Source organism: Anabrus simplex, chromosome 3 (genome assembly GCF_040414725.1).
Source record: "Anabrus simplex isolate iqAnaSimp1 chromosome 3, ASM4041472v1, whole genome shotgun sequence".
NCBI classification, from domain to species: domain Eukaryota; kingdom Metazoa; phylum Arthropoda; class Insecta; order Orthoptera; family Tettigoniidae; genus Anabrus; species Anabrus simplex.
Genome location: NC_090267.1, coordinates 436,026,550 through 436,041,080, shown reverse-complemented (window position 1 = coordinate 436,041,080; position 14,531 = coordinate 436,026,550). Strand labels below are relative to the sequence as shown.

At 37.2% G+C, this 14,531-nt stretch overlaps 1 protein-coding gene across 7 annotated transcripts in view; it reads left to right on the top strand.

The window, feature by feature from the left end:
- Positions 1-14,531, top strand: part of LOC136866478 (uncharacterized aarF domain-containing protein kinase 2) — a 158,578-nt gene that overhangs the window by 110,785 nt on the left and 33,262 nt on the right. For 4 of the 7 annotated variants that reach the window (XM_067143475.2, XM_067143474.2, XM_067143471.2 and 1 more), the window contains one exon: positions 197-830. The exons of 2 other annotated variants lie outside the window; for them this stretch is intronic. The gene's annotated coding sequence lies outside the window, so the exon portion shown is untranslated. Of the gene's footprint in view, positions 1-196; positions 831-14,531 lie in introns of those variants that run through there. One more of the 7 variants, XR_010859553.2, reaches the window with a different exon arrangement.

The following is a 14,531-nucleotide window of genomic DNA, read 5'->3' as shown; positions in this document are numbered from 1 at the left end:
AAGTCATGCAGAGTATGAGTGTTGATTTTGAAGGACAGTCAAATAAGTCTATGTAAAGTACATAATATTGGCATAATCATTTGAAGTACAATCAATTATTAAAAACTTGTGTCCTTAAAAACATATGGTTATGTGAGTTGATATTTTTAAATTAGGGCAGAATGTTATGTAATCAATGTGTTATATTTTTATGCAGATGGTTGGACTGGTGGAAACTCCTCTCAAAACACTCAATGAAGAAAGTTCCTGAAGAATCAAACTGGTAAAAAGAACACCAAATGTACTCGTGAAAGATGCGTAATGTAGAATGTTTTTAATTGCACAATCTAGGAGGATTCTGGAAGAAGAAAAAAAAGAAAGAAAATGGAGAATTAGGCAAATATCCGAAAAAGCATTGAATTATTTTTAATGTTAGAAACAGTGTATTTGAGTACTCGCTTGCCTGCCGATCTCTTTGTGCTGGTTGACATACTGGATAGCTTATAAAGGACTAGAAACAGCTGTCTTGCTGTGGTGAGCAGCAAGTGTTTGACGGAAGGTGGAGGGGAGTTGAGGGGAATGTGGCTATGGGGGAGGGAGTAGGGGAAGTGTGTGTAATATGTGCTGTAATAGTATTTTTATTCATTGAGAAAAAATATTTTTATACTTACATCAAAAGATTGCCAATTGGATTGTTCCTTTAATCAATATGAATGAAGATATTTTCATACATATTCAAGAGAGTGCCTTTATCAGTCACATGTAAAATAAACAAATCTTGTTCTATTGATGAAAAAGAATTATTATAGTCTGACATATGAATACTCATAGTTGAGTATTTGAAATTTGTTCAGATTTTGTATGTAGCTGGAGATGTCCTACCTGACATGTAATAGTATATTCCTTTAATAAGTGATTATATTGTTCAGTATTGAAAAGGTGGAGACTTCTCTAAAACTGTGAATCATGTTCACCCTTCAAATACTGACAATGAGTACAAGGTTTTCTTTTGGAGTGAGTTACTCAAAATGTATTATTTTCTGTCTAAAACCTTTGACATGTGCTTCAGGTTACAGAAAACATTGCACTCCCCCTAGAGATATTTTATTCAGTTCACTCAAATAGAGAGCAACATCACCGAAGAAGGCTAGTTTCCACAGCCAATCCTTGTCAGACAGGAAGTTCACAGGATTCTTTCTCTCATTTAGAGCCCGCCTAGGGGCCTTGATCATTAAAGCATCGAGTCTTTATGGTTTGACTCTGTAATTAGCTGTTTCAAGTCTTGATGGAAAAAATTGTCTATCAGAATGCTGGCTGGCGGTGCAGAAGAGGTAGTGGTATACAATTTCTAATCACGGGTTTGCATGCCAAAAACCTGGGTTGAATTCCAAACCTCTCTTCTCATTGTTTATATGGAGCGAGAACATATGAAACTATTGATGGCCATTCGTCCGTCTGATAGAGGCATTAAGGCTTGAGCAGACCCCTTGGTGATAAAGGATACGAGTAGGCTATCTGTTGACACTGAGTTTGCACAGAGGCCCCTGATGTAGGATACAGTGCATTGTCAACAGTTTGCTAACACCACTGGCTTTGCATTCTTAATTTTGTCTTCCAATGAAAGCTCCATGTTTACCATAATTTTGTGTTACATATTTGAGTTGAGAGTGGGGAAGTTTGTACTTTTCCAATATATATATATATATATTTTTTTTTTTTTTTTTTGTTTTGCATCGCACTGACACAGATAGGTCTTATGGCGACGAGATAGGAAAGGCCTAGGAGTGGGAAAGGAAGCAGCCGTGGCCTTAATTGAGGTACAGCCCCAGCATTTGCCTGATGTGAAAAATGGGAAACCACGGAAAACCATCTTCAGGGCTGCCGATAGTGGGTTTCGAACCCACTATCTCCAGGACGTAAGCTCACAGCTGCGCGATCCTAACCGCATGGCCAACTCGCCGGGTAATAAAGTTTTCTGCACTCCCATGAAGATATCCTCGCCTGTTGTTGTACCTTACAAGTTAAAAAGATCCGCTAGTTTTTCAGTAGGTACCAATTCTGCTAATACCCCTAAAAAACAACAAATCGTGAGTCACATCAGCAACATCTGTAGACTCGTCCAGGGCTGTTAAGAACCAGAGAAATTTTGAAACCCCGCTGTTGGCAGCTCTGAAGATGGTTTTCTGTGCTTTCTCCATTTTCACACCAAGCAAATGCTAGGGCTGTATCTTAATTAAGGCCACGGTTGCTTCCTTCCCACTCCTAGTACTTTCCTATCCCATCTTCGCTATAAGACCTATCTGTGTGGGTGCAACATAAAGCAAAATTGTAAAAAAAAGGGGGGGGGGGAAGTAAATTATGAAGCTTGTTCTGTTAACTAAGTAGATAGATTACAGCCATTGTCTTCAACTCGACGTGCCAATATGTTTGTTGAAAGGATAATTACTTTATACTGTTCAATTTGGACAGCAAACCGTTTTTCACCCATAATTAGAACACACCTTTTTTTTTTTTACGTAGTCACCATTGCTTGCCTTCTTTGGTTATTTCTCTGTCAATTCATAAATTTACTCTTGCTTCATTTTCTTGAATGCATATTTTAAAAGTATTTTGTTGAAAACAAACCCTGCATTTTAATGTTCCCTCACCGTGTCTTTGCGTTTTCAACTTGCTTTGTTTTGTAGTGATGACAGATATTGTACTCCTTAAAAACAGCAATACGTTCATTACAGATCACACTCATTGCTTTTCTCCCTTTCTCCATATCAAAATATTCTACTGACCACTTAGCATTGAAGACACAATGTTCACTGTCCATTTTTCTCTTTTTTACTCTGAACCAACATTGTGCACATGTAGGCCTACTCCAACAGAAACAACCAGCCTTTACATCAAATACAGAGACAGTGAACACGGTCCCTTAGATTCCTTGGTGAAGGTCCAGTGAACACACTAAGAGAAAGCACTACAGTCTTCTTCTTCTTCTTCTTCTTCTTCTTCTTCTTCTTCTTCTTCTTCTTCTTCTTCTTCTTCTTCTTCTTCTTCTTCTTCTTCTTCTTCTTCCTCTTCTTCTTCTTCTTCTTCTTCTTCTTCTTCTGCTGCTGCTGCTGCTGCTGCTGCTGCTGCTGCTGCTTTTCCCACATCTGTGGTGTCATGGTTGCGAACCGTGTCGAACATGTGATTTGGCTCTGCTTTACGGCCGGATGCCCTTCCTAACGCAAACCTTATATGGAGGGATGTAATCACTGTTGCATGTTTCTGGAGTGGATGATAGTGTAGTGTGTTGTCTGACTATGAAGAAGAAAATGTTGGGACAAACACAAACACCCAGTCCCTGAGCCAGAAGTATTAATCAGACGAGATTTAAAATCCCCGACTCAGTCTGGAATTGAACCTGGGGCCCTCATTCATTCATTCATTCATTCATTTATTTAGCTTCCATAGACTGTACAATTACCACATGTTTAGTTTGTCATGCAGACTGGTGCAGTGAAGTCACAAATCGCTAAGGGTGAAGAAAGATTTGCATAAATTTCACATTTATTTAGAATCTGAATAAACTTACATCTTGAAAATAAAATATATGAAAATAGTAATATGAAGTACAAACAATAAGAATGTAATGAGACAAAAAATAAATCACTTTTATAAAAATGTACACTCCAGAAACATGCATTGAAATATGCCAACAGTATAGGAATTATCGAGTGATTTCTTAATACTAACAATAATATATGCACAATAAAGAACATTTTGAAAAAGGAGAAAAAGGAAAAAACAGCAAGAACACCGGATACCCCAATGTTAGAACAGCACATCCTAATTTTTAAAAATAATATTAATAATCAATATTTACAAGACAAAATAAAAATCTGTAAGTGTGGTGTTAACAATACGTACATAATCAATGTGACATCAACATATTTTTAAGGCTATATATTAGGTATTATGCCTTTGCTGGTGGGACCTAGTGTTTACAGAGCATTATGTCTTCTGGTATGGGCTAGTGCAATTTTGTTACTTTCATTGATCTGTCGCAGCTTTATCCTTGGCTTTGACAAAATGAAAGTGACTGAGGTATGAGTGATGCTAATAATGCCATTCCTTCTGCAGCCAGTCTCTGCTATGAATGGTGTGAAAATATTGCTCATAGGGTCAGTTGGTGCATGCATTTCAGTGGGCTTGGCAGACTGATATGTAATAGCAACTTCTGGCTCGGTGAGGAAAGCAATGGGAAACTACCTCACTCCTCATTTCCCTAGTACACCTCTTCAGTGATGCCTAGGCCATCTATGACAGCTGATGGTGGAACTGTTGAGGATCCAACCAGCCTTCGGGCTGAGGACTAAACATACATACATACATACATACATACATTACATACATACATACATACATACATACATACATACATACATACATACATACATACATACATATTAGGTATTAAGAATGTTTACAAGTTAATAAGTAATAGCATAATTACCAGCACTTCATCATGTATTCTGTGGTAAATGAACCGAAGGGACTGATTTCTTTAATCTTATTTGGAAGCTGATTATATAATCTGATTCCAACAGAGTCTACATGTCTCAAGGCAATGGTTTTACTCTTGTGTTCAATAAAAATATTATTTCTTGTTCGCGTCTGGTAATTGTGATTGTCAAAATCTTTCTGAAGTGATCAATATGTTTTTTTACGTGTAGAATGCATTGCATGATGTATATGCTTAGTACTGGGAGTATCCTTAGTCTGTTAAATAATGGTCTGCAATGATCTAACCTGTTAGTCTCGATATAATTCTGATAGCACGTTTCTGTATTTGAAAAATAACATCAAGATTTGATTTGTAGCAGCCCCGGAGACCAATAGTATAATAGATGACTGAATGAAAATATCCAAAATATGCTATTTAACATATTCTTCACCACAACTATCAGACAAAATCCTCAAGGCAAAGCAAACAGAACTCGGAGACTTCCCTATTTTTTAATATGACAATCCCATCTTAATTTTTCATCTATATACAGTAGACTCCTAAAAATTTTGTGGTGAACGTATTTTCAATTGCATTTGCATTTACTATCAGGTTGTATTTTTTTGCAGTTTTGTCATGGCAGTTAGATGCCTTGAATTCCATATATTGGGTCTTTTTTAAGTTCAATGTTAATTTGTTTTCCTGATCCATGATTCTAACCTAGACAGGACTGCATTTGCTGTAATTTCTATAGACATAGGGTCAGGATTATTAATAATTATGTTTGTATCATCAGCATACAGAACTGCAGTCTCTACTTGATTATTGTAAGATCATTCACATAGATCAAGAAGAGAACAGGCCCCGAAATACTACCCTGCAGAATACCTAAGTCCATTTTTTTCACCTAAGAGTGATATGTCTTATTATGCCCATTCCTGTTACAATGTGTAATTTCAACAAACTGAGATCGTTTATCTAGGTATGATCTAAACCAGTCGTTAACAATTCCTCTCATCCCAGTCTGCTATAATTTGTGCAACAATATTTCATGATCAACAGTATCAAATGCCTTTGAAAGGTCAAGAAATAGTCCTATCACAGTTTCATCATTATCAAGAGCATTTACGACCAACTGTGTAAAATGTGATAAAGCAGACAAGGTACTTCTGCCAGCTCTGAACCCATGTTGTGCATTATTTAACAAGTTATATTTGATTGAAAATTTAGTAAGCCGATCTTTCATAACATTTTCAAATATTTTTGAAATAACTGTCAGTATTGATATTGGTCTCTAGTTATGTAAATTGTGTAAGTTTCCACTTTTAATGACTGGGATAACTTTAGCTATTTTTAAGAGATTAGGAAACTGTCTTCTAGAAAATGATTCGTTGATAAGTTGAAGGCTGTACCAGATAAGAAGCACATTTTTTAGCGAGTTTTGTTGGAATTTCATCTACACCTGTGGAAGTTTTATTCTTCAAAGACTGTGTGATTTTATGAACTTCCAATTCTGATACTGGAGTTAATTGCATAGAGTTTTTCACAAAGGTTGGGAGTTCTGGTAATACATCTGATTTATTTGCATTTTCAAGTTTGTATGATAAGGATAGAAAGAAATCATTTATATAATTAGCCAAATGAGGAGGGTCATTCATTTGTTTTCCCGTATCATTTTTTATGGCACCAGCTTCATTTTCAACTACGTGTCTGTTGGTTTCTCCCTTGATTACATTCCATATGGTTCGTGATTTATTGGATGACTTTAACTTTCTTGTTATTTTGAATTATCTTACCTGCCCTAAGAACTCTTCGATAGACTGACTTGTAGTTTTTAACATATTTGCAAAAATCCAAGTCACAACTGCTGTGCTTACTCTACTTAGTGCACCATTTCTGCGTCCAGCAACGACGTAAATAAAAATACTCCGACTGCTCTGTAAACTCTCAGGGTAATTCTTCTTGCAAATAGTCCAGTTTTACGTGAATTCAGAAGAGAAATACGACCGCAATAACTCATAATTCAATATCAGATGAACATCTTCATCCTTTCGCATACTGTCTCAACGCACATAATATCAAAAATCACAAAAATCCACTTAAGACTAAATTATCCTACATTAACAGCCTACAAATTAACTAATCCCACATGTAAAATCTAAATCAACAAGTTTATTAATTTAATATAATGCATAAGAAAGAGAAAGTAATTAATTGAAATATTTGTTGCATAAATCAGAAAATAAAAATAAAAATAAAAATGATCCATCGGTTTCATTTTCATCAGCGCTGATTAAAATTGTTCATTCTCAATCTTGATATGAGCTAACACCTTATCTTCAACCACTATCTGATATTTAAATATTTTCCTTAGTTCATCACATGTTTAAATAATAAATTTAAAAAAATCAACCATATCACTGTTTAAAATGACACACATTTCTCATATCTGAATGTTTATCTATAAGTTTTCGAATTCTAAATTGTACTTGTATATAAGCAAATACATAACAGATTTTGAAGGGGTATGATTGTGTAAATTGCAGCTTGGCAGCATGATTTTTATTAACAAATGGAGAGTACTTCATGGAAAAGCTCAATACACAGGCCACAGGATAATTGCCACATGTTTAGTTTGTCATGCAGACTGGTGCAGTGAAGTCACAAATCGTTAAGGGTGAAGAAAGATTTGCATAAATTTCACATTTATTTAGAATCTGAATAAACTTACGACTTGAAAATAAAGTATATGAAAATAGTAATATGAAGCAACAAGAATGTAATGAGACAAAAAATAAATCATTTTTATAAAAAATCCAAATATCACAGTATTTATTTCATTCCCAAGTTCTCCACTTGTAAGTATTGATCTCCAAGAACTCACAAGAAAATAGATAGATTTTTCATCCCTACTTTAACTGTTTGTCAAACTATAATGCCCTTCAAAAAGCTAACATTGAAAAAGTAGACAAAATAGACAAAAGGTAAGAGACTCATCAGGAATCACAAACAAACAAATCAAACCAACACCATGCAGGAAAAAATGTTTGGTGATACCTTTAATCCATACAAGATAGATGGACATGGTATTGTACTAGGAATAACTGTGCATTAGTGTATTTCTTAAGAGTTTATGCCCTGCATATAACATCATACAGGCCTATCTAATATACGATAGTGATTCATTATTACAAATCATGTGGATTCATTGCTATGGTAGATAAATATAAAGCAAAAGAGATTATAAAAACAGTTGATTTCTTAACAGACAAGAGTTATGCCAAGGATAATCAGACCTCAGGTGTCATTAAAAAATAACATAAATCAAAACACTGGAGCTCAAAATGGGCATCAAAATTATGTGTGACCTTACATTTGGCATGCTTTATATATATAAAATAAGAGTTTTGTCTACATTTCTCAGAATTTGAAAAGAATGGTATTTCTGTATCAGTTATGTCCACAGTAACAAGGAAATGTACTTTTTACTTTTCCGTAATTTGTCTGTCTGTCTGTCTGTATGTATGTATGTACACGCATCACGAGAAAACAGCTGAAGAGAATTCAATGAAAATCTGTATGTAAAGTCGGGGGATGAGCCACTACAGTCTAGGCTATAAATCATTTTATTCACGTTGAGTGAAATGGTAGTTATGGGGAAGGCCTAACATTTAATTCTCAAATATTTATGTTATTAGTGGTCGTATCTTAATGAAATTCGGTATGCAAAGTCGGCGAATAAGTTGCTATAATCTAGCTTATAAATAATTGTATTCACGCTGAGTAAAATGGAAGTTTAGGGGAAGGCCTAAAATTTAATTCTCAAATATTTATGTTATTAGTGGTCATATCTTAACAAAAATCAGTAGACGAAGTCGGGGTATTAGTCGCTACAATATAGGCCATAAATAATTGTATTCTCGCTTAGATAAATGGTAGTATGTATGTACACGCATCACGAGAAAACAGCTGAAGAGAATTCAATGAAAATCTGTATGTAAAGTCGGGGGATGAGCCACTACAGTCTAGGCTATAAATCATTTTATTCACGTTGAGTGAAATGGTAGTTATGGGGAAGGCCTAACATTTAATTCTCAAATATTTATGTTATTAGTGGTCGTATCTTAATGAAATTCGGTATGCAAAGTCGGCGAATAAGTTGCTATAATCTAGCTTATAAATAATTGTATTCACGCTGAGTAAAATGGAAGTTTAGGGGAAGGCCTAAAATTTAATTCTCAAATATTTATGTTATTAGTGGTCATATCTTAACAAAAATCAGTAGACGAAGTCGGGGTATTAGTCGCTACAATATAGGCCATAAATAATTGTATTCTCGCTTAGATAAATGGTAGTTTAGGGGAAGGTCTAAAATTTAATTCTCAAATATTCATGTAATTAGTGGTCCTATCTTAATAAACATCGCTAAGCAAAGTCGGGGAATAAATCGCTATAATCTAGGCCATAAATAATTTTATTCACGCTGAGATAAATGGTAGTTTAGGGGAAAGCCTAAAATTTAATTCTCAAATACTTGTTATTAGTGGTCGTATGGATAAATATTACACAACTAAAGTTATATAGTTTTAAATTTCCGACCATTTATGTCTTATACATTGTTACTGTACCGACTATGATTACAGAGATATTCACGAATTTGGATTTTTGTTACTAAGTCCATATCAGCACCGAGTAATGAGAAAATGGGTAAACAGAATTTAATGAAAATCGGTATGTGAAGTCGGAGAATAAGGAACTACAGTCTACGCTATAAATAATTTTATAAGACGCCCTAATATCACAGAGTCGAAAGTAAACTACATGTGAAGGCCTACAATATAGAAAGCTCATAAAATTGATCAACAATAGCGTTATATTGACCATTGTTTGTGATGTGCTTTGTGTCTTCTGTTGCCACTCATTTACGATAGATAGGATTACTGCTGCGTACAGAGTATTCTTTTTTTAATTTGCGTTACGTCGCACTGACACAGATAGGTCTTATGGCAACGTTGGGATAGGTAAGGGCTAGGGGTGTGAAGGAAGTGGCCTTAGCCTTAATTGGGATACAGCCCCTGCATTTGCCTGGTGTGAAAATGGAAAACCACGGAATACGATCTTCAGGGTTTGCCGACAGTGGGGTTCGAATCCATTATCTCCCGGATGCAAGCTCACAGCTGCGCGCCCCTCACACACAGCCAAGTCGCCCGGTCGTACCGAGTATAACAGGCTGCCTGAATATTGGCGGGAAGTAGCTAGAGAGTTAGATAACTTTTTTCTTTAGCATGCCATTCCTCTGGTTCATAAATTTTCTGAGACTACTGGTACTTAACACACTGGTTCATTCATCATCACATTCGAGCTATTCAATTCCTACTCTGAGGCACTGATTGGAATGAGCAGTGTACATATTTAACGGAATAATGGCAGAGGAGTGTTCACGGCTGTTTGCGGCCTGGTCATTCCAGCTCTGTAACTTTGTACTGTTAGATCGGCACTGTAGTACTGTTCGTTAAAAGTGAGAAAATGTGCGGTTTTTCATTTGATTGAATATTTATATTTTATATGTTATCATTCCTTTTAATCGCTACTTTCCTACTGACTTTTTTATAATGACCCATGTTGACTTCAGTTAGGAAAACCACAAGATCAGTCTCTCTGAGAATCCAATCCCGTAGCGAAGCACGGGTACATCAGCTAGTATATTATATAACATACACCATATTTGTTCTTTAGTTTTGTGGATTATCCGGATTTTCTATAATCCGAATCTATTCTGGTCCCATTTAATCTGGATGAACGAGGTTCTTGTGTGTATATATATAGGCCTACTCTACCGCAATATAGAGAAAATTACAGGCACAATTAAAAGACAAAGATTACAATTTTATGGTCACCTTCACAGAATGAACAACAGGCTAAGATGATGTTTGATTAGGTATATACGATGGGATCTGCAGAGACTGAAGATCACAGATGACATAATAAATAACAGGATGGACTTCGGCGACAGATCACTTCTGCGGGTTTTTCGGTTTCGCAAATTTGACGTCATCCTCGGAGAGTGTTATCGGATGTACAGAGCCAGGCGATCATCTAATGATTGAAAAAGTTCTGGGAAGAAAAAAAAAAAAAAAGTACCATGGACTTAAATTCCAAGCGGTTTATAATTGGCTGAATTCTTTAATAAACATGTGTATAATTTACTTGAAATAATTTTTCACAAACGTTCGTTCAGTACTATTTACAAAAGTTCTTGGAGGCAGTAGTTGACAACACTTCCTTAAAAACAACATTAGAAGTAATAATAATGGCATGTGGCCTCCGAAGAGGCCTGGTGCGGGACTTTCGTGTTGACGCCGTATAGGCGACCTGCGCGTCTAACGATGAAGATGGCACATATACACAGCCCACGAGCCATTGGAATCAACCTATTAAGGTGAAAATCTCCGTCCCGTTTGGGATTCGATTCCGGAACCCTCCTGGACTAAAGGCCATTTAGCCATGGAACCGGACGTTGGAAGTAATAATGCAGTCGCCGTTGACAGTTTGTTTTTCCTTTCCTTGATCGGTACAAAAATATTAGAAAATCTTTTCACCCTAGAGAAAGCTACATAAAGTTGGGCAAGTATAATACTTCTCTGCAATGTTTGACCTTGTAATTTATTAATGGTCATAGCATAGGCAATTTCAATGGGAAACTGTTTTCGGGTCATATTGAACGAGATTGTCGGATTTGTTGCTGTAAGAGACATTCTCGGAATAAGAACAGATTTTTCGGAATATAAGTTTTGCGGTAATAATAAATTGACTCGAGTGAGCTATGATGATTCTCATCCCATAAGCCTTTCTTTAGCGTTGATGTAACTAATCAGCATAACAGTTGTATTTGTTTTTAGCACTAATTCAACGGGATGAAGTTGTTCCTCAGAGTGTTCCTCGCACTGAATAGAATCACAGCTGAATCTTTGCGTTGCATTGAACAACATTCTGAACAACATAATCGTTAACCTTGTCGCAATCTCTCTTTTCCTCCTTTTTTTCCCTAAGAAATAACTGTAACGTTGCCTTCATTTATAACTTGACTATTGAAAACTTTACTACTACTACTACTACTACTACTACTACTACTACTACTACTACTACCCACTCATCTCCTGAATGGGGAGACGGACCTCCTAGGCGGTGATGCCGTCTCTCAGGGCAGGAGATGTGCAGAGAAGGTGAGAGGGTTGGCGACCGTGGCCTATTTTGGGAACTGTCCCAGCATTCACAGGGGAATGGAAAAGCACGGAAGCGGGACAACAGATGGTGAGGACCAGCCCCTCTCCTGAATATAGAGGCATAGAGCCACTGTAGAGCCGTGGCCACCCATCCACTGCTCGGTTGGCCGGTGGGGCAGAGTGCAGAGCTGTCGGACAACGGACCAGCCGTGGCCACTTTATCTTTAAGACAAATCAACGGTAAGTTAGAAATAGTTCCATGGCGAACGGTAGATGGCAAGACATGCTCAACTACATGTTTCCCGCGACAAACTTCAGCGAAAATGAGCCGCGTTTTTTAACGAATTGTAAAAGTGAAAGTGCACTTCATTGCTCCGGAAATGTTCTCTCTTTTGACATCTCATTTGTTGAGATTGGTCGGTTGTGAAAGCCGTAAAGGGACCTATAGTATAGAAATAATATGTGAATGCTTTCTTTATGTGTTTAACTGAATCCATTGCAAGCACAAAAGAACACCATAACGAGAGAATATGACCTACAGTACTGTGATTTCCGAATTTTGATAGTAACCCGGTCAAGTTTGAATGTTGACCATGTGATCTATCTCTCTGGCAACATATCTTTTTCTTCTTCTTTCTTCATTATGCCCATTCAAAGAGCGCGTTTGAACTTGTTCGTTGGCCTAATGGTTTTCACCTGCTTATCCTCCCAAAATCTCTTCGCGAATGCACTCTGATGCATCTTGCATTCAATCAATCAATCAATACTGATCTGCATTTAGGGCAGTCGCCCAGATGGCAGATTCCCTATCTGTTGCTTTCCTAGCCTTTTCCTAAATGATCTCAAAGAAATTGGAAATTTATTGAACGTCTCCCTTGGTAAGTTATTCCAATCCCTAACTCCCTTTCCTATAAATGAATATTTGCCCCAGTTTGTCCTCTTGAATTCCAACTTTATCTTCATATTGTGATCTTTCCTACTTTTATAAACGCCATTCAAACTTATTCGTCTACTAATGTCATTCCACGCCAACTCTCCGCTGACAGCTCGGAACATACCACTTATGACATAGATGTTGATTCCCATGGGGAATCTGAAATATTTGTCCTGAATGAGTAAATTTATAATACCAATATAAATGGTCCGTCATTGGACATTATAAATTTTCCAGCTAACTCATTCTTGGTTGCCAGCGTTTCGCCCTCGTGTGCTAGTGTGGGCTCATCAGTTGGTACCTAGCACACCCACCAATACGCTGGCTAGTGCATACCATGGAGGCCACTGCGTAGGCTAACTGGAGCCACCGGCAGTGCCAATGCACTAAGAGACTTTGTCTCATTATCAAAAATTGATGCCTGCTTGGCCATCAGATGACATAGATGTTGATTCCCATGGGGAATCTGAAATATTTGTCCTGAATGAGTAAATTTATAATACCAATATAAATGGTCCGTCATTGGACATTATAAATTTTCCAGCTAACTCATTCTTGGTTGCCAGCGTTTCGCCCTCGTGTGCTAGTGTGGGCTCATCAGTTGGTACCTAGCACACCCACCAATACGCTGGCTAGTGCATACCGTGGAGGCCACTGCGTAGGCTAACTGGAGCCACCGGCAGTGCCAATGCACTAAGAGACTTTGTCTCATTATCAAAAATTGATGCCTGCTTGGCCATCAGATGACATAGATGTTGATTCCCATGGGGAATCTGAAATATTTGTCCTGAATGAGTAAATTTATAATACCAATATAAATGGTCCGTCATTGGACATCAGTGGGCCCACACTAGCACACGAGGGCGAAACGCTGGCAACCAAGAATGAGTTAGCTGGAAAATTTATAATGTCCAATGACGGACCATTTATATTGGTATTACATACCACTTAGTCGTGCAGCTCTTCTTCTTTCAGTGGACCACTTCCTACCAGTTTTCTTTTTAGACTTCTGCACGAATTTGTGCTTGGCTACTATTGTGCTAAAAACTCCACGATCTTCTATGATGTCGCCCGTGATGTTCAGTTCTTGGAGGTCATCTTATTTTCTTCTAGCCAGTTTATTTTCATCTTCTTGGAGTTGATTACTTTAAATAATTTTTTGGTGAGTCTGTTGCTGTCCATTCTATAGATATGGCCATAGAATTTCAGGCGTCTCTTGTACGGCATCAGTGAACCTGTCATTTAATGAGTAGAGGTCCGCTGTTCTCCTCTTAATCCACATTGTATTTTCTCTCGTGGGACCATAAATTTTCCAGAGAATTTTCTTTTTTGTTTTTCAACTAAAATTTTAGAGCGACCTCCAAGCGGTACTGTTTCTGAGGTGTATAAAGCTTCCGGCAAAACAACTGTCTTGTAATGTCATAATTTTGCATTACGCGATATGACTCTCTCGTAGTAATTCCACGTTAGTCTGTATGCCTTACGGAGTTTAGTGGCTCTTTGTAGGTTTGCCCTGCTGTCTAGTCCTGATGGTAGTATGATTTCTTGAAGGTATTTGAAGGAGGACACCTGTGAAATTGTGCCATTTCCATCTCTAATGGAGTTTTTTGCTATGTTGATGTAGATTTTCCATGAACTGGGATTTCTCGTACGATATCTGGAGACCTGCCTTTGATGCTGTATTGTGTAATCTCTGGACGGCATATCTGATTTCATCTCTGGTCTTAGTAATGATTGCAGGGTCATCAGGAAAGGATAAACATTTCACCTTGACTTTGATTCCCAAGTTTCTGATGCTCACACCTTTGACGTCCCTTTCCCATTTTCTAATAACTTTCTCTAGAACTAAGTTAAACTGAATAGGGGAGATGCACTCACCTTGATGAACACCCGTACATATTTCAAAAGGCTCAGAAAT